The sequence below is a fragment of the Lactuca saligna genome, chromosome 5 (assembly GCF_052625555.1).
Source record: "Lactuca saligna cultivar CGN05327 chromosome 5, ASM5262555v1, whole genome shotgun sequence".
Lineage (NCBI taxonomy): Eukaryota > Viridiplantae > Streptophyta > Magnoliopsida > Asterales > Asteraceae > Lactuca > Lactuca saligna.
This window is the reverse complement of record NC_136421.1, coordinates 229712371-229738068: the sequence shown is the minus strand read 5'-3', so window position 1 is coordinate 229738068 and position 25698 is coordinate 229712371.

Here is a 25698-nt window from a genome sequence, read left to right as displayed (position 1 = left end):
GATCCTGATCCCCCTCCGGCATCTGAGCTGCCGACTGCTAGTCTCGGACGCAAAACTACCATTCTGAAACATTTCATAACAACATCAGAACACTGAAATATCTCAAGGGATCATGATACTACTACTAGCTTCCTGGTCTTGTCTTGGCCTTCCTTGATTCGAGTACGGATCCTCTGCTTTCAGTAGTACGGGCCCATACTACCTTCCACATCTATCCGTACTTTCCTCAAGAACTGCCTTGACTCCACCAAGTCACCTCTACTACTGCCATTCTCTGCTACTCTCATCCTAGGCTTGCCCTAGGGAAACCTCAAGCTCAACACGACTGGTCCTCAGCTGCTGTAGGTCTCCTCATAATGCCAGCTAACCACCACCTAAACACCATCACATGTGATGAGGATCAGATAATCCTTCAAGTAAAAGATCCGTCCCTACAACGGTTGGACTCAAACAAGAGCTGCGCAATAGGGCCAGTTCCAGCACTCTGGGATTATTCAAACCTGATTACATGTGGTGTGACGTGTTCACCTAATGGCTAACTCCCAGTACTCAGAACCCCACCAAGCACGAAGCAAGCAACATTCAGATAAGGGAAATAGACTCAGGCAAAAGCTATTCTCATAACAAGAAACTGCACTAGCATAGGATGCTAACTCATACTATCAGGCATAACCTAAACAGGCTATCCTACTGCTGTCTACTCAATTCTAGCATGCAATACTCATAAAGCTGTAACACATAAGCAGGAACATAAGGCATTCTCCTAGATCCTTAGCCCTATACTAGCATGCTGTTCTACTGAACTGAAACTGAACAAATAACTTGTATGGGTAATTTGGGAGTACTTACTTGAGCTCGGCTGACCGCATGCACACACCTCTATCTTGTTAAAAACAATTCTTTCTTTCTAAGTACTTTCAAAATTCTTTTTGTAAAACATTTTTATTTTACTAAAATCTTTTATTTCCCTTAGTTTGAGTTCAGATACACCCGGAAGTGAATCTGAATCCCTCAAACCAGGGCTCTGATACCAACTTGAAACGACCCAAATATACAACCCAAAAATTTCGTTTTCGATATAAACAAAACCATAATCAGAGTGTCATATAATAAAACCATACGTGATGTATTCCAACATAATAGAAAATACTGTGCGGAAACTGTATCATACTACGGCAAATCAAAACAAACTAAATCAATCCCAGGCTAAAAGCTAAAGCTGTGGTGTGTGCGATGCCGTCACCCCGAGCTCTTCCCTTTGCTTGCGGAAGTACCTGGAACCAAAACTGAAACTGTAAGCACGAAGCTTAGTGAGCTCCCCCAAACTACCACATACCATACAATAACATATAAACACACATTGGGCCTTGCCCGCTGCATCGGGCCGAAGCCCGGAAACTGCATCGGACCGAAGTCTGGAACTGACTGGGACCTTGTCCCCTGCATCGGACCGAAGTCCGGAACTAACTGCATCGGACCGAAGTCCGGAACTAACTGCATCGAATCAATGTCTGGAACTAACTGCATCGGACCAATGTCCGGAACTAACTGCATCGGACCGAAGTCCGGAACTGACTGACTGAACATGGCATAACATAACACATCAACTAGCATAACACATATACGACATGCTACATCGGGCCGTAGCGCGGAACACATAATACTTAACGCATAAAACATAGCACACAAATCCTGTTCGAGCCACGAAGGCATCGAACATACTAACTACTGCATCGGTCCTAAATCCGGAAACTACTGCTAACTGAACGGGCCGGCATTGTGGCCTTAGACCCGTTCCTACTGGAAGGAAACTCACCTCGTAAGCTGGCTGCTGAGTGTGTGGCTCGGGAAGCTAACGGCTGCTGCTCCTGAATCTCCTCGGCTACAAGTCCATAAACACACTCAATCAAAAACTAAACACTGCACTTGGGGTAAAATGACTCTTTTACCCTTGGTCAAAGTTACTCTCATTTGGACTGACTCGCCGAGTTGGGCCACCCAACTCGCCGAGTCCTACTCTCACGCTTCACTCTTACTCGCTGCTACTTGTGGAGTCTGGCATCGACTCGACGAGTACCCTCTTGTTCCAAGAACTCAGACAATCTTCATCCGACTCGCCGAGTCGTATGAACAGACTCGACGAGTTGTTCTTGATCCCAAGAAGATTGCCTTGGACTCGCCGAGTTGTATGAACAAACTCGCCGAGTCCCTCCATCACTGAGTCTACTCTCAACTCACTGAGTCCACTCCCTAACTCACCTCGTCCACTCGACACTGATAAAACTGAAGAACTCGGGACTCGCGACCCAACTCGTCGAGTCGTTCTTCCGACTCGCCGAGTTGCCGCCATGCAACTGATTTTTACTTGATTTTGTTTGAATCCAATGCATACAATTGATAGATCTGAGTCCAATAAGCTGTTTTACCACGTAAAGTTTCCAACTTTACGTGCACAACCTCATGAATAAGGGAAATAAGGCTAAAAGATGCATAAAATGGGTAGATCTATGGTTATCATGCAATATAACTCCAAAAAGATAGTAGATCTGGGCTCTACAACACCCCAACATTCAGATCCATAGCTATTTCGACTTAATAAGACGTTCATGCAAGTGTAAGGCTTGGAACAAGCATCAACTAGCTCTTAGGAGAGCTCTAATGGAAGTTTAAAGCATATAACAAGATGGAACTCCGAAAATACCTCAATTAACTCTGATTTGGCCTTGGATCTTTGCACTACAACACTTCTCCTTGCTTCTTCCTTCTTCTCCTTCTTCACACCTTCACAAAATGGCACCAAAACACATATAAGCTCTTCAAGGGAGGTTTAGGGTTCTAACACTGCGTTCTCAGGGTGAGGGAGGCGAGAATGGGGGCTATAAGGTGGTTTAAATAGTGGGCAACCCGGGGATTTAGGGTTTCACCCAGACGGATGGACTCGCCGAGTCAGGGATATGGACTCGCCGAGTCCCCGGCTCACGCGTGCTCGAAGACGCGACCCTACTTAGCGAGTCAGGCTAGAACTCGCCGAGTTCCTCTTGAAAACTTACAACAATTACTAATGAATTAACGTACCGGGAACGGGTCGTTACATAACTAAGTGAAAAGGTGAGGGTATTACAGTTTCATCTGATCCTCTCGTTCCCAAGTGAATTCAGGTCCACGCTTTGCGTTCCAGCGCACCTTCACTATCGGGATACGACTCTGCTTTGTTTGCTTGACCTCTCGGTCCATGATCTCTACTGGTTCCTCCACAAAGTTGAGGCTCTCATTGATCTCGATCTCGTCGAGTGGAATAACAAGAGTCTCGTCGGACAGACACTTTTTCAAGTTCGAGACATGGAAGGTAGGATGTACATTACTGAGTTCGTGCGGTAGATTGAGTTTGTAAGCTACAGAGCCGATTCTCGCGAGAATCTCGAAAGGCCCTATATATCTTGGATTGAGCTTCCCACGCTTTCCAAAGCGTATCAAGCCCTTCCAGGGTGAGACCTTCAGTAGGACTCGGTCGCCCACCTAGAATTCCAATGGTTTCCTCCGCTTGTCAGCATAGCTTTTCTGTCGGTCTCTAGAGGCATTCAATCGTTCACGAATTCGAACGATCTTCTCTATTGTTTCCCGAATGATCTTCGGACCCGTGAGAGTGATTTCGGGAACTCGTCCCTTAGCTAATTGGGTATCACCCACCTCAGCCCAGCACAGAGAGGATATTCACTTTCGGCCATAGAGGGCCTCGAATGGAGCTGCCTTTATGCTCGTGTGATAATTGTTATTGTAGGAAAATTCGACAAGGGGTAAATGGGTATCCCAAGCTTTTCCAAATTCAATCACACAGGCACGCAACTTATCTTCTAAGGTTTGGATAGTTCTCTCACTCTTCCTATCGGTCTGTGGATGGTAGGTTGTACTCATGTCCAGCCTAGTTCCTAGGGAATTTTGTAATGACTGCCAGAACCTCGAAGTGAATCTACTATCTCTGTCTGAGATAATAGATAAAGGAACACCATGCAGCCTTACAATTTCCCTAATGTAAGTCCTTGTAAGTTTCTCCATCTTGTCTGTTTCTTTGATCGGCAGGAAGTGTGCAGACTTGGTCAGTCTATCGACGATGACCCATATGGAATCAACTCCACCCGTCGTCTTGGGCAACTTGGTTATGAAGTCCATAGTGATCCGCTCCCACTTTCATTTTGGTATCTCCGGTTGTTGTAGATGACCGGAGGGTTTCTGGTATTCGACCTTGACCTTTGCGCAAGTAAGGCATTTACTCACGAAGGTAGCAATATCTACTTTCATGTTAGGCCACCAGTATAACTTTTTAAGATCTAGATACATCTTATCTGAACCCAGATAGACGGAATAACGACTGTTGTGAGCTTTGGTCATGACTAAGTCTTTGAAGCCACCGTGTTTCGGTGTCCAGATCCGATCCATGAGGTATAAGGCTCCGCCACCCTTGACTTCTAAGTTCTTATCCATCCCTCTAAGGGGTTCACCAGCCACGTTGTCAGGTTTCAAAGCGTCGAGCTGAGCCTCCTTTATTTGCGTGGACAAGTGTGAATGGAAAGTTAGAATCAAAGATTTGACCCTACGACCAGAATATTCTTTTCGACTTAGGGCGTCAGCTACTACATTGGCTTTACCCAGATGATAATGAATATTTCACTCGTAATCACTGAGTAGCTGGACCCACCGTCATTGTCTCATGTTGAGCTCCTTCTGGTCGAAAATGTGTTGTAGACTCTTGTGGTCTGTAAAGACTGTGATTTTTGTACTATATAGGTAATGTTGCCATATCTTTAGAGCAAACACAACTGCTCCTAGCTCAAGATCGTGGGTGTTGTAGTTAACCTCATGTCTCTTCAGCTGTCTCGAGGCATAGGATATGACTTTACCTCGCTGCATCAGAACACATCTGAGCCCTTGGTTTGATGCGTCGCAATACACCACGAAGTCCTCTATCCCTTGAGGGAGGGACAATATTGGTGCGGTGCACGAGGATCGTTTGAGCATTTGGAACGCTCTTTCTTGTTTCTCTTCCTACTCAAAGGCCACGCCTTTCTGGGTCAGGGTTGTCAGAGGTTTTGCTATGCTGGAGAAGTTCTGAATGAACCTGCGATAGTAGCCAGCGAGACCGAGAAATTGACGAATTTCTGTAGGTGTCTTCGGTGCTGACCAGTTCTCAATGGCCTTGATTTTGGAAGCGTCCACGTGTATTCCCTCTTCTCTAACAACGTGGCCCAAAAATTCGACTCGTCGAATCCAAAATTCACATTTGGAGAACTTCGCATAGAGCTTCTCCGCTCTCAATGTTTCTAAAACTCTACGGAGATGTTGACTAGCTCCTCCTTACTTCGAGAGTAGATGAGTATGTCATCAATGAAGACGATGACGAACTGATCCAAGTAAGGACGACACACCCTATTCATCAGATCCATGAATACTGCGGGCGCGTTAGTTAATCCCAATGGCATCACTACAAACTTGTAGTGCCCATAACGAGTTCGGAAGGCTGTCTTGGGAACATCCTCCTCTAACACTCGTAGTTGGTGATATCCGGATCGCAGATCTATCTTTGAGAAGTAGTTGGCTCCTTGAAGTTGATCAAATAAATCATCAATGCGGGGCAAGGGATAACGATTTTTAATGGTTAGTTTGTTGAGTTCTCTATAGTCGATGCACATGCGAAACAATCCATCTTTCTTCTTGACGAACAATACCGGTGCTCCCCATGGTGAGAAGCTTGGTCGAATGAATCCCTTCTTGAGAAGTTTGTTAACTTGACTGGAAAGTTCCTGCATCTCGGTCGGTGTCAGACGATAAGGAGATTTGGCTACTGAGGTAGCTCCTGGCACTAAGTCGATTTTGAACTTGACTTGGCGTTGCGGTGGTAAACTGGGAAGTTCTTCTGGGAAGATGTCGGGAAAGTCGCGTACTTCTAGGATGTTCTGGATGTCTTTCAGTTCTTGACTAGTTTCGATGATGTGTGCGAGGAATGCATGATATTCCTTTCGCAAGCACTTCTGGGCTTGAATGCACGAAATGATCCGAAGGCTCGTACTAGGTTGTTCTCCATAGATAACTAAGGTTTCGTTGTTAGGAAGGTTAAGACGAACTGCTTTTTCAAAGAACTTGTTGTCGGCGCAAAGAAGACTCAACCAATCCATGCCGAAGATAACATCGAAAGATTTAATTGGGACTGGCATGAGATCTATCTTGAAAGTATGGCTATCTAAATTTAAGGTACAACTTACGTATATGCAGTTTGTACTCTCCATTTTCCCGTTAGCCATTTCTACTGTGAATGAGTTATCTAATGCACATGGTTTTTGTTTAAGCAGGTGTGCAAATTTGTGGCTTACGAAACTTTTCTCTGCTCCACTATCAAAAAGTATGCAAGCATATGAGTTATCGAGGAGAAACGTATCAGTAACTATCGTAGGATCAGCTACCGCTTCCTTGTGGCCTAGGCCCATCACTCTTCCTACCCCTCCAACCATCCCTTCCTTAGGGCAATTTCTCTTGTAGTGACCCACTTCACCACAACCGTAGCAGGCTTGACCCATAATGGCGTTAGGAACCTGGGCGGCCTGAGTTGTTGACGTCCTATAGACACGGCCTGTATGCCCCTTTCTGTTGCAGTTAGAGCACCGCATCTCCTTGCAAGGCCCGTGGTGGTGGAAGTTGAACTTGGGGCACTTCAGAAGGGTTCCAACATATGTTTTTGCTGGTAAGGGGTTCGTAGGGGCAACAGGAGTTACTATGGCACCATTGATTATCACAAGTTGTTGTCTCTTGGAGGATTCTTACAAAGCCCCTCTTTTCCTCTTAGACCACCCTTTCTTGTTTTTTTTGTCCTTCGGTGGTATGAATGCAGGGATTGTTGGGTTCTGAGGTTTCCGGTGATCGATGAGAGATTGTGCCAGTTCCTTGTCGCTATCGATGGTAATAGGCCTGGAAGCTAACACACTCGACTGGATATGGGGTGACAGTCACCAGACATACCTCTCTATCTTCTTGCTCTCGAGAGCAACCATATCAGGGCATAAGTTTTCCAGATCGCAGAACCTATTGGTGTAGGTCGTGATGTCGGATCCAACCATTTGTAGACCCCAGAATTCCTGCTCGAGTTTCTGGACTTCACCTCATGGACAGTATTCTTTCATCAACATGTCCTTCAACTTTTCCCAGCTAATGGAATACGCCACCACCAAATTCAAGTACTTAACATGGCCGTTCCACCATGTTAGTGCCATGTCAGAGAAGGTACAAGTTGCGAACTTGACCTTGTTGCCTTCTTGGCATCAACAGATTTCAAAGAGAGATTCCATCTTCTCAATCCATTGTCTCAACACAATAACACCCCTAGTTCCATTGAAGCTGCGGGGTTTGGCGTTCGTGAAGTCCTTGTAGGTGCATTCCCTAAGGTGTCCATGGCTTTCGCCGTGGTTCGAGGGAGGTGCACCTGTTCCCGATCCACTAGGGACATGAGCGTTGATTGCTGACATAGCAGCTGCAACTGCTGCTGTGAAAGCTGCCCGGAACATGTTGGCATCAAATAGGTTAGGTGGTTGAAGAGGTTCAGGTGGTGGTGGAGGTGGTGGTATTGGTGCTTCGTTATTTGGGTTACGCCTGGGATTTCTACGTGGCGGCATCTTTAACTATACGTTTAAAGGATGACGACATGGATAAGAATAAGTGATTAATGAATGTTTCTCATGGACTAACTCCCCATAGTCCAACAACAGAATGAATAGAATGGCTAAATGAAGATGACAGCATTCAGATAATGATTTCCATAAGATTAGATTTCTATCAATAATACTAGAATTACAGATGTAACAAGTTCGGGAAAAATGGCCTAGAAGTGGGCCTTACATCAACCAAGATGGAAAATTTTGACAGAATTAAGACTAGATCAAGACCTAACAGGTCTAACATTTATAAAGATAGGAAATTAGACCAAAGTTTTTACATAACCTAGGTTATATCCAAAAGATAAGTCGACAAGATTCTATTGCCGACGAGAACTGCTAGCATGAGTTCTTGATCCCGATAGTAGACGTTCCATGTCCCTCATACGCCTGTCAGCTCTCACATGCTGAGCTCGAAGTTCCCAAACTTCAGCTTGAGTTTCAGCAAGTTCCCTCTGCAGATTTGCATTACGGACCAGAGTCCTTTCATGAGCAGACTCTAGTTGGCGAATGTGGACAGTGTTAATGCCAGAGTTAGCTTCAATGTCCATGACCCGGTCAATAGTTGCTTGACCCAGTATCGTGTTTCTGTAAATTCTACGAACCATGATGGGTATGACCCTGTCAGCAGAACCTCTTTCAGTGAGGTATTAGAAACTTCAGTTTCCATTGTAGGGAATGGACTGACCTTGTTCCTGACTCCATCTAGTCAAGTTAGTGGCCCACAAAGGTGTGGGTCCTTGAAACGTGGGACGGGGGTTCAGGTTTGGGTTTTGAGCAGCTAGGGGTAGGTTGTTGACTTCAGGCTCCGAGTCAGAACTATCGGAAAAACCCTCAGCATGGTGATCATCCAAATGGATTGGGTGATCATCTTCTGGTTCTGCCTCTAGCCAATTAGCATTGCCTTGGTTCGGAAAGTACGAATCGACGTGGTGAGATCCAACCATTAAAATCTACGCGAGAAAAGGGATATGAGAAATAGCTAATCAGACGAACTAACTAAGATAATTACAGTAAGACCAAATACCCCTATGCTATTTCTTTATGGTTGTGTTGGTAAGTTTTTATACTTGTTGCCACATCACAACCATTCCTGGGCATATGCTATTCATTCCTCAGACCAGCATAGTTGATCAGGCTATGCCATTCCCAAGACTGACCATATATCCCCATGCTTACTTGTGATATTCAACAATCGTAATACTTTTGTTATTGTCATTGTGACACTAGTTTTAGTATGAATGCAGGCACGTCTACTTAATTAAATATTTTATTATTTAAAAGTATAACTCTTAGACAGAGTGTTTTAATCCCAATGTATTTATAGTTAGTATATCTTTTATGGGTTGATATACTTTATTCACTATAAACAAAGCTCTGATACCAATCTATCACACCCCAAAACCACGAATGGCGGAAACGTTCAAGGGTGGAGGACGTCATGTACAATATCACAACAGAGTAAAATAGTAAACAAGCAACAACATCATCCATTGCATTAGAAGTAAAGTTTTAATACATGTGTGTTCTTTCATGGTAATAAGACACCAAAAATATAAACAAAATAAAAGATGAGACTTGTCTGCTCCGTCTTCTCAAAAACTGGCCTCCGTACTTGTCTACGGATGACCTGAGAATACAAGTTATTTTGAAAGAGAGTATCAGCTTTAAAGCTGGTGAATTCATAAGTATTTAAGTGTCATTGTCTTGCTTTGAAAAGGTGTTTTAAAATTCATGTAAACCTTTAAATGAAAATGTTGATGTAAGTATGAAGAGTCCTAGAAAATCCCTTATTTTCTATTATTGTGAAATGTAGTGTTCTACCAAGACCCGAATGTTTTGTAAGTAAAATGATAGTTTTTCCTTCTATTGACTAGTACTAAGTACTAAGTCTAACTCATCGTTTACGTGAAAGTATCACAAAATATAGTAAACAGGAAAAAGTAACATCATGAAAGTGTGATCCCTAGATTTACAGGATTAATACAACATAGCCGAAGCGATAGGGTATAACCTAATGAACATCCGAAGATTGTCCAATTAACCCCTGTAGCGAACAGAAGGTTCTAGGAATGGTTAGTCTCGTAACAGGCTCTACATCTGAGAAATAGATAACCTAATGAACATCCGAAGATTGTCCAATTAACCTCTATAGCGAACAGTAGGTTCCAGGAATGGTTAATCCCGTAATTGACTCCTAATATAAGTAATAACCTTAGGCATCCGTAGATGTCCATTAACCTCCATAGCGAACAATGGTTCCAGGAATGGTTAGTCCCGTAACTGACTCCCGTTGAACTGGGATGGGCTGGATGATTTACTGAAGGTACTAATAAATCATCCTTACTAATCGAGTTTCAAGTATTCATGTAAGTATATATAGGTAGACGTATCCACGTAAAGGTATTCGTGTAATGTGTTCATGTAAGCGTATTCATGTATCATGTAAGAATATGTAAAGGTATTCATGTATCAGGTAATGTACTCGTAAAGACTCATGAATGAACTGACTCTTGTGTGATTCCTTGGAATAGGATTAATGTTTGATATCTTCTAACTATCCCCATGATAGTTAACTGAAAGGTAATTGGTTGTTCAAGTAGGTTTATACACCCTTACTACATAAAAGTGTAAGAAGCTAAATGAAAGACGAAAACTATAACATCAATACATATATAAGAATATAAGTGTAGATGCATAGTTTAGTTCAAAATGAAAAATGGTTTTGTAAGACATCTAAGGGTTTTGAACAAATATGAAAGTGACTTGATGTTATTTTGATAAACATTTCAAAAGTAATACATTTGATAACAATGTATTTTAAAGATAGAAAACCATTTCATGCATCACATTTTGTAGTATGTGAAATCTGTTGAATGAAAACACAGTTACAAAATGCATATAGACGATTTAATAACATGATGTTTTCTACTTGTATCCCCCCCCATTAAAGCATTTAAAATCATTTAAAACATTGATTAGGGGTATGAACTCACTTGTAGATGGTGATTTAGATGAACTGGACGGTGTAGGATTGTTAGGTGTCAAGTGAGGACTTGTACACACACTACGATCCTAATGAACATATAATCACGCATATATGCACTCAATTAGTTTTATGTTACTAATTGATAATGTTAAGACATCCTAGACATAATAAACACTTTATATAAGTGTTTTAAGCCATAAGGATTCCATCTAAGCTATTGTGGGACAAGGCACTTGTGTTTATGGTTCCAAAGGACCCCATATATGAGTTTACTCTCCATATATCCTCACACATGGAGTTTACGGTTGTAAACTCTTGAGTTTACAGACGTAAACTCCCAAGCTTGGTGGTATTTTGTGTTTTGAAGTTCTAAATGATCCCTAGAATTATTCCAACTTGGTGGTTCAATTCTTGGAAGGGTTTAAAGCATAGAAACACTCCTTTGAGGATTTTACGGCCTTAAGGCCATTTCCTTTAGAGATTTCGGCCGTAAACTCTTAAGGATGGGTGTTTTTGATGCTTTCAAGTCTCTTACACAAGTGGTATAGGTTCTAGACTTTTATTCCAAGCAAATGTAGGCCTTTGACACACTTTGGTGCCCTTTAATCATGTTTACGGCCCAAGAACCATGTCATGGCCATAAACTCACTTTGGAAGGTGTTTTTGATGGTTTAATGTCCTTGATTTATGTAGGAGTAATTCCTAGTAATTGTCTAAGGCTTTAGGGGCCTTAAAAGCACCCTTTTGTGCATGATTTTGGAGTTCACGGTGCAAGATCGTCTTGGGCCGTGAACTCCCAAACTTGGGTGATTCTTTGATATTTTCTTGTCCCTAATAGAATCCTATACAAGTCCAAGGGAGTAGTATATCTCGGGGGAAAGGCTAGGCATTGTTTTTGGGAGTTTACCGCCCAAGAACACCTTGGGGAGTAAACTCCTAAGTCTAGTAATTTAGCTATGTAATATATGTTATGAACACATTTAAAGCTATATAACACTACTAGAGAGGGGTACTCACGATTTGGGATAAAAACCCGAAGACCCGTGAGAGAGAAAATGGGTTTTCTCTAGTTGAAAATGCGAATAATGAATGAATTTGGTTCAGAATTCTATTTATAGTCCTGAGATATTTTTGGCAGAAAATATTTTTATTCCTGAAATGATCTCTAATATAATAGAGTGTTGGAATAACAATGTTGCACAAAACCCTAGTGCACCCACTCTCCTGATATTTCTTGAAGTGTAAACCCTGAATTACTCAAACTTACACGAAAAGTCTGAAAATTAACTGTGATTGCTATAACTTCTATTGAAGTGATATAGTTTGTACAAAATGGAAATTTCGGGTTGTCACACCTTTCTAAGGGCAATAGAAACACTTTGCTTCCTTAGGAATGGTAGAGGGAGTAGCAGAACCAGCCTTGGTCCCACTTGAAGAGGATCCATCAAGAGACTTTCGATTGTGGCTCTTAGAGGGAGCCTTCCTCTTCTTCCCTTTCCCATGTCCAGTTGCCAAGACAAGGGCAGTAGCATTAGGAGTAGAAACAATAGATTTACCCTTGAGACTACTTTTAGCAGTCCTGAAAAGGCCTTGAAGCTTGCTAAGAGTGACATCCTCCTTATTCATATGATAGGTTATACGGAACTGATCATAACATGGAAGTAATTAGTGTAGAATGATATCTATGGCCAACTCCTCATCGAAGTTCACATTCAACATCAGCAGGAGGGCCACAAACCTTTAAAGTTTCTACAAGTGGGCCATGATGGGTTCACCATCCTTCATCTTTGTTGTTATCATGGATGCGATGATTTCATACCTCTCTTGACGAGCACTCTTATGGTATCTTTTCATCACATATTGGTGCATCTCAAAAGAGTAGAAGTCCTTATAGGACTTTCAGAGTTCAGCTGTCATGGTGGCCAACATGATACAAGACACCTTAGTGGCATCCTTCTCATGAGTCCTAAACTCAACGATCTCCTTAAGTGTGGCAGATGAGTCATCGATTTCCTTAAGCTCCTTATCGATGATATATTCCTTGTCCTCATAACTAGTGACCATCCTGATGTTCCTAATCCAGTCATTGAAGTTGGTACCATCAAAGATGACTCTCCCACAAAAGTTAATGAGAGAGAAGGATTCAGTAGGGTTTGACCCAGAAGCAGTGTACAAAGACATCTAAAAAAGAAAGTCAAAGTTTAGATTAGACAATAATTTTAATAAAAACACCCAAAATTAAATATTAAGGCTAGGACCCAACAAATTATTTTACAATTTGGAAGAGGGATTCCGTAATCCAAATGCAAAATATTTGAAAGGAGGTCAATGACAAATTACCAATTTCCACCATGAAAAACAAAATTGATTATTAAGTTTTAATTGGATTGAAATTCCTATATTCCATTCAGATTCATTGAACTTTTCAATGGCATGTTTAAATCTTTATTATGCCCTTCAAGTTTGTGATTAGGATACCGAGGATCACAAACAAGGTGTGAATAACCACGCAAATGTGCTTAGTAAACTCGATGTTATTTCTCACCTAATCAATGTGCCAATTAACCACACACACTCCATCGATCAATGACAAACATCAAGCTACCCTTTTCACCCTTACTAGTCCAAGTTAATATGCATGTTAACCACACACACTCCATTAACGACTTGGCAAGGTGAAAAGTGAAATTTCATGGATTAAAATCAATTTCACATTTTTCCTAAAGTAACTAAGATTGGGAATTCAATAAAACATTTAGTTACTTCATAATTTTCATTATACTTTTAACGAGACTTAATATCGTATCCTACCCGTTTGGCTAACGACCCTCCACCATTTAAGGAAGCAGCGGGTGAGAGTCAACACCCATTAAACCACCATTTTGTATGCAATAACCTTATGCCCACCTTATAGACAGACTTCGTGAATGAGGCCTACTAACGGTAAGACTAACTTGTCTTATACATATATAAAATTATTAAGCTTTTAATATTATAATAGTATAAGGGTTGAATTTTAAACATTTAAAATTTTAGGGTTTGGAATTAAAGTATTCACAAGTATGACTTTACAAATTTCAAAACTTGAAGGCAAGTTTTGAAACTATTCAAAGCTTTTCATTTCCATAACTTATGAGTTTAATTACCTTTTAAAGAAAAGACTTTTCATTCTCTATAACTTGAGGACAAGTTATGAAGTCCTTTAAAGCCATTTACATCATCATTTTAATTGACACATAACTCAAATAATTCATCCATGATCTAGTTAAACTCATAAGAATAATATAATTCATATAAAAAATCTTCAAGAAATTAGCCTAATAATATAAACTGATACAAATCTTGAAATTATGACATTTATCTTTTAATTGGATCAACATGATCATTACCATATCAAAAACAGTTTTGGGTAATGATCCTAATCCAATTCTGGCCAAAAACACGAAATTTTATCACACATGAGCGCCAACTAGGGAAGTACTTGAACTAGACTCATCGAGTTGCTCTATTTCTAAGTGGACTCGTCGAGTTAGCCAGTGGACTCGGTGAGTTCACTATTCAGAAGGCAAAAAAATGACTTTTTCAACTTTGAAAACCAATAAGCTTTGGATCTATGATTTCTCTAATTATACATATAATTTGATTTTCCAAATCATTGTCCTAACTAGCATAAAAATCATGAATACTTGAACAATAAAAACTAGTTAGATGACTTACCTCTTGTTGTTGCTTGCGAACTTGGACCTTTAAGAGCCTAGCACTCCAAATGTGACGCCTCAAATGATTCACAAAACACCACCAAGAATGGGGGACTTGATAGAGTGACCTGCATAAAACTCGGCTCTTATGATCTTCCTTGAAACACTCGTGCTTATTATAGGAGCTAAAGTGCTTCTTTTATTGTAAAACCCGTAGATCCGGGCTAGTCAATTTAGAGATAATAGGGGTCGAAGACGACTTTTCAACAAAAGATTATTTATAATAAATAATCTTAACCAAGCTTTAGAATATGTCTCAAGTGTTCCGTACATATAAAGAGCGCTGAAATCCGAGTTATAACGAAGAAGTTATGACCCGTCGAAGTTTAGCGACGGAACCGGCACGACACCGCGAAGTTGTAAATAGTGAATTTATGATAGAGCGACTTTTAGCCTTAGTAATCTAAATGAAAGTCATAGAATATGTTAACCTGAGATTGTCCATAAAATGAACGCCCAAATCTGACTTCTTATGAGGAAGTTATGTTTTTCAAGGTTTCGGCTTAGCGGTGTACAACCTGAAGTTCGAGTATTAGATCGAGCGGTTTTTAGCCAACACAACCTAAACGATAATATAAGATCTCGTTATTATTAGTGTAACGATAAAAAGACAGACGAAAATGGACATCGGATGAAGAAGTTATGAGATTTTAACAGACCAATCTTATCCCAGCCTATTAAAAATATAACTTTAAAAATAAAGTCAAAATTAGCTGACGGAGTCTAAACGAAAGTTGTAGAGTACGTCTCCACCTATGCGTGGATATAAAGAACGTAAAAAACGGAGTTCGTATGAATGATTTACAAATTATAATAGCATATTTACGTATTAAAATAAAGTATAAATCATATATACGTACACACACACACACACACACATATATATATATACACACACACATATGTATATATGATTAGAAAGGTATCGACGATGCGATCATTATAAGACTAATGTTGAGTTCTTTCGAAATTAGTTTAGTACAAATATCATTAAATCCATTTAAAATAGTATTATAGAGGGTGTTTAGTTATTTATATATCTAAAAGGTCATTAAGTAATTATGGTGGGTAGTTTTTGAAAATTCAATTAGTATAAATAAGAGCCTTGGGCTCTCATATTTCTTGCACCATTCTCTTGATTCAAGAGTCTTTCTCTCCTTATCCCCCGAGCATTTCGGTCTCTCGTGATTTGACTTCTCTTTCTGTAGTTTTTAGTATAGTAAGGTGAGCGCTGAAGCGCCACACGAATCTTTCTTAGGAAGATTCAGCGACGAAGTTCTGCCCCTGCAGACCTCGACTCCTAGCTAAAATCCCCTTGTAAGTAAGTTATGCTTACCCTATTTTAATATAGCTTATATTTAAAATTAATATTGTTATTATGAACTTATAATAAATATTTGAGCTATTATTATGACTTATATAAATGTCGTTATAATATCTTTTTAACTACTCGCGGTACAGGGAATCTGGTTTAAAGGGCCGCATAGGGTTGTTGGATTTCAGAAGTGCTATACGCCAAAATGGTCCTGCCGTCCGGTGTTTTATGTCTGGCCCCTGTCTATACATAGTGGTTGGAAAGTATTGTTTACACACTTATATAATAATAATAATAATAATAATAATAAGACTAATAATTAGTCACGGTAAATATTAGACTAAAATCTAGTGGTAATAATACTACGTTTCGTTAAAGGAAATTATTTTAAAGTAAACGAAGCGCTGTCCGAGTACCGAGTCACCACCTTCTTAAGTGAGTGCATAGTTACTTTCATCTTACACACATATATGAAGTATTTTATATAAACTACGTGCTATGTGTGCATATTATCTGAATATTTGCTGTCTATGCTGGATGAACATTTTTTTATACATCTTTTAAATGATTTGAACTGTATACGTATTTTAAATATACAAGTATATTAGGTATGAGATGGGTAGATGAATGATGAGAGATAAAAGATGATGTGAGTAAACATTGGCAACTATAGACTTAGTGCCTAACAAATAACATCGGCAACTATGGACTTAGTGCCTATTGGACAAACACTAGTAGCTATGGACTTAGTACCTATTAGGAACTGGTAGCTATGGACTTAGTACCTGTTAGGAATTAGTAGCTATGGACTTAATACCTATTAGATAAACACTGGTAGCTATGGATTTAGTACCCAACAACTATGGAATTAGTGCTTTACGAACGAGCATTGGCAGCTATGGATTTAGTGCCAGTCCTATAACCCTGGAAGCAAGGGACTTCGGAATAAATGAATGCAAGATAAATGACTCTTAGGATAGATCCTTAAGAGTAAAGAAAACAATGGGGATAGGTAATTGGGTTGATTGTTTGATTGTTTAAACATAATAATTATATTTTTGTGGGTTGAAAACCCTATGTACTCACCAGGTTTCCCAATCTGACCCACTCAGTTTATTTATATCACTGGTGATGATGTGAAGTTACCTTATACTAAGAGATTAAGGAGATATAGATCACTAGTGATAGTGAATGTAAGTTCTGTTTATGCTTATGTTTCTGTATTGACGATGACATCCCAAATGTTTTAAAACGAATTAAAAATACTTTTCTTTGAAAATGCTTTGATAACGTATTTATCATGTTTTACTAGGGTACAAATTCTGCAACGTTTTTATTAAAATAGGTACTCTGATTTTCATAACGCATAAACAAAAGCGGTCTTTTCTGGTCGTGAAAATGGGGATGTCACATTTATAGTGTGGCAAAGGCTAGGGTTATGTCCATGTAAACTCTAATGGACATGACCTTTCAGATTACATAGGATCCATGGGCTAAACCTCCATAGACTATTGATGGACTACCATATTGGTTTAGTCCATCCTAACTAACCATAGGCTCACACTATAAGAATCATTGATTTACCAAATCAATCCTCGTACATTTAATTAGTCTCTTTTGATCACTAAATTAAGTCCAAATTAATTTTTGATCAATACTAATTAAATAATATGATTTCGTATTAATATATTAGTACTTATAATATGTTAATAAATCATAAATAACCTCTACTCAAAAGTCAATCCTTACAAAATTTTCCGGTGAAATGCAATCCAAATGGACCGTGATACTTTCGGGTCAAGTACATACCAATTATAGTTATGGACTTAGACACCATATCCAAAAATTATGTGCTCTTGTCCCCTATTAATGTTTTTCTTGAGTATGGCATGCTCTAGATCCACTAAACCTATCCTTTTAAATGTTTTGGAGCATTTAAAAGCATAAAAATGTAATCCTGATTGTTAGATTCCTTCCTTGCATGAGTTACAAGGTCTTAATGGTTTAAGTGGTTAGCATTTTCATTGTTGGGTACTTATTAGCTATGCAAGACCATAAAGTTGGAAAATTTATGGTTAAGGACATTAGTTTAGGGTTGCATCTAGAATTTCAACCAACAAGCTTAAGGAAAAAGTTCTTAATGGAAGGATTGAGTGAAGGTAGCATACGTTGGGCATAACCAGGTACGTCGGGTATACTAAGTTAACCATTCTGTAATTGTGTCAACACTCGTGTGGGCGTACAAGCTGAGTACAGTGGGCATACTTAGCTGTGATAACCAAGTTTGACTTTTGATTTTTTCCTACTTTAACCAGGATTTGAACAACTTTGACCTGTGGGTATGTTAGGTATTTTATGTTGTGTTTGAGATTGGTCACTATTTGATGTATAGGTGACAGGTAGAGCTGATATTTGGAACAAAGACCTATTTAACAAATTGTTTGGGCTGCAAGGCAAGTTTTTCTCACTATACTTATGGGTCGAAGGCATTAAGGCTAGCCCATTTGATTGATATCGTTGTTTACGGTATGTTGCTATTCTATAGGGATATATTAGATCTGTATCTTAATTTATAGGATGTTGCTATGATTTAGTGATCTGTTAGATCTTTATGCTGGTAGATTGAATGTTGCTATGCTATAGTGATCTGTTAGATCTGTATCCTAATATATATGATGTTGTTATGTTGTAGTGATCTATAGATCTGTAGGACTACCTGTATCTGCTAGTTATTGACTGTTATGGTGCATGTTGACATGTGATGGCTTATTTGTTTGAGATGAACCTCCTGAGACTAAAGACCAAGACAAACAAGGCAGTCTGGATAGACTGAAAGTCTACGAGGCGAACCAGTCAAGCTAAAGGCCGGAAGAGTGATCCCGATAGGCTAAAGGCCTGGTGAGGCAGTCCAATCTAGTTGAACCTTCTGATTGTGTTCCGAATAGTTTGTAGGCCTACGAGGTGGTCTAATCTTGCTAAAGGCTCATGTATGCATCTTATTGTTGTTATGTAATGTGGTGGTACTTTAGGGAAACACACTTGGCTTCATGCTAACGGTTTCAGTTATCGGTTCAGGTACTTCATAGGATCAGGAAAAGCAAAGGCATTATAGTGCACATACTTATGGTTTTATGTATCCAGATTTTGGGGAAACTATAATTAAGGGATAAATGTTTGAAAAAATGGTTTTGTAAACATTTAAGGTTACTAGGATGTTTTTGAAAAAATTAGATTTAGTCTGGTTTTATGGATGTTACAAGTTCGTGTGAATCGAGTCTCAAACTAAGGATCTGTGAAAGTTTTCAAATTATTTTCAAAATTATTTCAAATTATTTTCAAAATTAACCAAGGAAGGATGAGATGTGTATGATCAATTGGAGCCAGAAAGTCTACCCTAAGTTACCACACTGTGACTTGTTTATGTTAATTATGATAGAGCTACATGCTAGTTATAGGCTAGGGATCTTTAGGAACTGCATGATAGAATTATCTGAAGTATGATGCCTGATAGCCTAGGAGAACTTCTTATATGCTAGATGATATTCACATAATTACTATATTCGCTTAGTGTGCATCATAGTTGTACATAACAAAGATTCTATATCCTGAGATTGTTTGATTTGGATTTATTTTCATATCTTTTCCGATTAAGTGCTAAGGGTAGATTCAAGTATTCAACTATTTATAGGATCCAACGTTATGTATGATTGGCATGGACAACTGGTTGCCGAGTTGGTGGAAGTTTCATGAGTGGGTGCAATTCATAGCACGATAGCGTGAGGAATGATTAACCACTCTTGAGAGAGTGAGGGCATGATGAATGGGTCTCCTAGATGCTTGGGCTGAGTGGTCGGGTATTTCATATAAGGATCTTCCTGAATTTTTTTATTGTGTCTTAGTGCTAGTCGAATCCATTGCTCGAATGCTGCTTGTTTTGTGCTTTGTAGGACTCATATTGATGTGAGTTAACTACCAAATGAATTTGTTAAATTACATGCCAAGAAGGATAAATAATCTTAGAGTGAAGGATTTAGTCCTATTGCACAACTATTTTCTAAGTCTAACTGTTGCACGGTTTGTTATTTTAGTCGAAAGATAACATAAGTTTTTTTTTCATGTAATAGTATTCATGAAGTGGTTAGCTGACATTAATAGGGGTTTTTCAGCAGCTGATGGCAACTAAGGTAGGGAATCCTAAGATAGCATAAGAAGTGCTTTAGTGCACATATTTTGTTGTTGAGCGGGTATTCTTAGGATGATTCTTGAGGAATGTATGGATATATGGGGAAGGTGGTATTGGGACTGTACTACTAGTAGCATAGGATCCATAATCGAATCGAGGAAAATTTCGGGGATTCTAAGGGTTTTTTGGGGGAAGATAGCATGGCCTGATACCATGATTTGTGGAAGTGGCTCCATATATGTCGATCTTCTGTTTATGGTTGTTCCAACATGAGGACGGGTGTGGTAAGTGTTTCAGGCTTGAACATCAATATCAGTTTGGGTTTGAATGGTTCAAACCTAGGTAAGTTTGTTGGTTTTGAGGTCTCAAGGGCCTTGCTCGAGGTTGTACATTTGAGTCGCAGGACTCTAGTAGGAAACAATTGTTATGATTGACTTGAGCATTGCAGCTGGAAGCTGAGTGGTTGACTGATGGATAGGAATGTCGCTATTTGTGGTGAGAATTATGTATTTTCAGTTTTCCGATTTTAGAGAAAGAAGGAACAGACTTATGACTTTCAGAGTTAGGATATAAACCTTACACGAGGGCAGTAGGCTGTGGTGTTTGGCAGCAGTATGATGGTGTGGGAATGCGCAGGAGGATTATTGTGGTATGGATGGCCCATAATGACACCAAGGGTCGACTTCATGGGGTATAGGCAGGCCAGGTGCTATATGATAGTTTCAGGCGAATCGGGGGTGAGAAATTTTGTTGTCTCTGGTGTACCCTATACGACCAAAAAATCAAGGGTAAAAAAATTTCATTTTTAATATAGCTAAAACATTGATACCATTTATTCCAAACATTTCAAATCATCATTAAGTAAAACATTTATCAGAGTTCATCCCAAAATCATTATTTGCGGTAATCATAGGTGTGTGCGCTGCGATCACTCCGAGCTTTTCATTTCCAAATCGATGATACCTGAAACCAAAACTATAAACTATAAACACAATGCTTACTGAGTGCCCCATAGCATACCCTACACACAGTACACATAACACATAACCTGTTAACTATAAAAGCTATCTCTACCACATACCACATAACATATTAGCTATAAACGCTACATATATCACATAAGCCATGCATAGATAAACCTGTAAGAATGCCATGGGCTACCCTACACGGTCTTTACCTAGGACTGCCATGGGCTACCCCCATGGTCTTAAATCCAATGCCATGGGCTACCCCACGTGGTCTTCACCTAGGAATGCCATGGGCTACCCCACATGGTCTTACATCCAATGCCACGAGCTCCCCCTGGGGTCTTCCATTCAAGTATCACAAAGACAACTAGCATAACACATATCATATAATCACTAGCATAGCACTTAGCATAAAGCTAACTATCATACCACATATCTCTACTATAGCTAGTGTACCACATAACATAAAATGGGCCGGCCTTGGTGCGTTAGACCATTAGCATGGTTAGAAGACTCACCTCGAATGTAGAAGCTTCCTGAAGAAATCCTTAGTTGCTACCCCACCAGCTACCTCAGCTGTCACTACCAATCAATATACCGAATTAGCAATTAGGTCCCATACCATAATCCTTAATCCATGCATGTGGTAAAATGATCATTTTACCTCTGCCCAATATGATCCAAAACTAAGGGCCCAAAACAAAACAAAACCCAACATTATAATGTCCATAAAACCATCAATGACCCAATTTTCCAAATTTGGAACAGACCTTTCCAATGGACCTTATACTAAAGCCCAATGCTTTCCTTAGTCAATAATCCTGACCCAAGTCGCTCACAAAGGACCACAACAACCTAGTCTAAGATTTGGCCTAAACCGAGGCCTATAATGCGAAGTTTATTTCTATATTGGGCCACAAGACCCAATAGGCCCAACTATTCCATTATTGGCCCAAAGATGAATTTAGGCCCAACTATCTACAAATCCAGGCAAAAAACCATTAGAGCGCAAAGGTCCAAAGTTCACTAAGGCCTAAGTCCTCCTGAGAGCGTACGCCCAACGTAACTATTCTGTACGCTTAGCGTACTGAGCAAATGGACTGTATGCGCAACGTAATACATAGTACGCCCAGCGTACAAACAGCTCATGCAAAACATCCATTAAGTGCTTAATACTTGATCCAATAAGTCCAAATCACAGATCTGAACTATACTTAACATCTAAACCCATAAAGTCACTGACTTGGTGACTGTGCATGCCCAAAGAAACCCAAACTCCAAAAATGACATTCTACTTCCATAAAAGTGACCCTAACTCAAGCCTGAACCCATTAAGATCATCAAGCTGGCAGCTTTCTGCCTTAGGGACTTATTTAACACTGAATGTGGCAACTCAAAGCCTAAGAATCGGATTTCAACCGTAAAGTTCCATCCTTGGGACCAAAATGATCTAACATCCACAATGGTAGATCTACATGAAAGATTTGACAAGGTTGAGACTTTATACCTCCAAAAGCTTGCAAACTTGATGAAGGTTCTGGATCTAGAAGCTTGACTCCAACCATAGCTTGATCACCAAGTACCTTCTTCTTCAAGGTCAAACATAACAAGTCATAACCCAACTAGATCCACATGAGAAAGCCACCAAGATCCAAACTTTATTCATTTTGGAGTTAGATCAATATGATTAGGGCTTGGATCTAGAAGCTTCAAGCCAAGCAATGCTTCCTCAAGGAACTCCTTCTTCTACCATAAGCACAAAAACATACTAAATCATCAAAAAGTTCTAGAAGCATTCAAATGGAGGCTAACGGTCAATTTCTAGGGTTTAGAGGGATGGAGGCTGAAGATATTAGGGTTAGGTTATGAGATAAGGAGCTTAAATAGGGTCGAAGACCCTAAAATAGGGTATTGATCTGACTAGAGTACCCCCAGCGTACATATGGTACACCCAGCATACTCTGGGGAATATTCACGATCCTCATGGTCAGTACGCCCATCGTACTCAAAAGTTACACCCATCGTACTGCCTTCTTCACTAATACGCCCATCGTACTCCTTGTGTACGCCCAGCATACTTGGCTAAGCATGAAACTACTAAACTTTCGAAGGTCATAACTTTTTCGTTATCTATCCGTTTCGACGATCCTAATATCCATGGAAAGGTAAATAGAAACCATTCACTTCTATCGACTCATATCTTCCTAAATACCTTTCATAAAAAAGTCCATTTTCCACAAAATCCCAAACTGACCTTTTACCAAAATAACCCAAGGCTCCAAAATATGAACCGAATACCCGGGTCGCTTCTAATACATCACCTGAACCCAAAAGGGCTAGATCTTACCTTCCCAACATACATAATCCTTATAATGACTGACCTTTGAGCCACCACCTCAGACTAGGAGTCAATTCAGAACAGCGCGTTACAACTCTCCCCAAGTTAAATTAGATTTAGTCCTCGAAATCATGCATCGTCGTCCCCGACATACCAGAAATCCTAAGCAACACCGCCACAAACCCGTGAATACCATAGCCAACTCAAGGCAACTGAAACCAATCCTCATAATTTTCTATAATACATATAATGAACAAATTCCAAGAAACCCAATCACACCTTCCCAATCTGAAATCTGAAGTCTCAAGATGGTTTATCTCCCTGATAGACTGCCCACAATGAATCATCACCGAACAGATTTCCCAAGAAACTAGTATACATAAAATACTTCCCACTCGCAATACTTTGATGCTTCCTAATGAACAATATCACCGACCAAGCACGACTACCGAATACAAGCAATTACACATATAAACCCCAAATCACTGAAGTCTCTCCTACTCCTCTTGCTGCCACATGGCTGCTTTCCTGGAGAACACCCGAGGACTTCCCTGGTCTCAACCTGTCTACCAACTAGCAGGAACACCTCACACACACCTGATTGCTGAGCCACAAACACACTCAGCAGTCCCCTACGAACTCTGACGGACTACCTCGTCCAACCATAATTTCCCTATCTCCTTCAACCCATTGATCCATCCGATCGATATAGGATGAAAACCCGTCGCCACTGAACCCAACACCAAAAAGGTGAATACTACTAGGATAGCTGTAAACTTACATCATACCCGACCTCTGTCGACCCAGTGTTTCATGATTCTGACATGTTGTGGCTCTATTATGGATAGCGCCACCCGAGACACATCACAACGGCTTAAACTACCATCAAACCAATCCATTCACCACCATAGAATTCTGTTGTCACTACCCTTGGCATATAGATTCCCTACATCCCAACTTACTCAAACAAAATGTTGCACGAATTCCGATTCGGGTTCCTATCCAAATCCAAATTTTCACTTCGGTCCTATCCAAAGATCCTCGAATCGGCATTTTCATAATGTACCATGACTTCCTGTCATCCTTTCCTCGACCGATTAATAAATACCCTTAGCCGATTCCCTGAGATTTACAGTCTTGCACCCAGTCCAACCACCAGGTTCTTATGAGATACGATAACAGGGCTACCTAGCCGTTGCCCTACAGAAACATACACTACTCGACCACAAAATCTTGCATCACAAGGTCCAACCCTTAGCTCAACATCCTCTACCGGTTCCATCCTAAATTCCCATAACCATCCGGGATGGCTCTCGAATAACTAATCGATCAATCACCTCTGGTCCTTATCCTAACTAAGTTGTGGCTCCCCTACAACCGTACGAACTAGCCTACCCTAGTATAAATCACATGGAAGAATTCGTGAACGCTATGACACCCCCGTAGTCTTACAACACTCTCTATTGCTAGTGAATGCTACGGCTCCCCCGTAGTCTTACAACACTTCCCACACTATCTGAATGCTAGTGAATGCTACAGCTCCCCCATAGTGTTACAACACTTTCCACAGTATTCGAATGCTAGTGAATGCTATAGCTCCCACGTAGTCTTACAACACTTTCACCCTCACATTATCTCTGATCATAACCCTATCGCTCATCTCTCAATCCAAACACATCTCAACGTTTTGCGCCTACATGGTCTATCCTCCCAACTAAACTCAAACACTGACTGGAACTCTACCTAGTTCCCTCCCTCAAAGCCTCTTATATGACATCAAACGACACGATCCAAATTTTTAGGAGTTTCCTATACTCCCATCCTTTATATCCTACATTCAGTCAGCCCCTAAGGCCAACTTTCCTCCCCTAAAAAGGGAATGTGAGACACACCTTGTCTTACACTCTCTTCTATCCTGGATATCTGAATAACTCTCCCCCACTTAGATTTAACTAAGTCCGCTCAACATATGAGGATTAAAGGATTACCAAATGCTCTCTCGTTCCAATGATCAATCTACTGATGGTCGATCCTTAACAAAGCTTTCACACCATGAATAACCCTTCCAAATTAACAAGATTCCCGAAAACCAACTAACACTTCTTGAATCCTAAAAATGTTAATAGCTCTAGCTGATCAAACTGATATCACACTCAGATCTCAAAGTCCAACGAATGGAGGTCTAACCAAAACCTCAGCGACAACTCTCTCTCTTCCACCAGCACTTCGAATGGCTCTTCCAAACATAAATACCAAGGCTACTGAAAACTAGACGTAAATCCCTCATTCAAGCCCTTCGACCAACCTTGAAAATGACTGGAACAGGTGCACTTACTGCTCCTCCCTGATCGTCAGACAGTTGAACTACTTGTCGTCTACCTGAACACAACAGAAATATAACTACTTACTCCCTATGGGCAATCCCCGAAGATGCGGCCAAACCTACTATACCT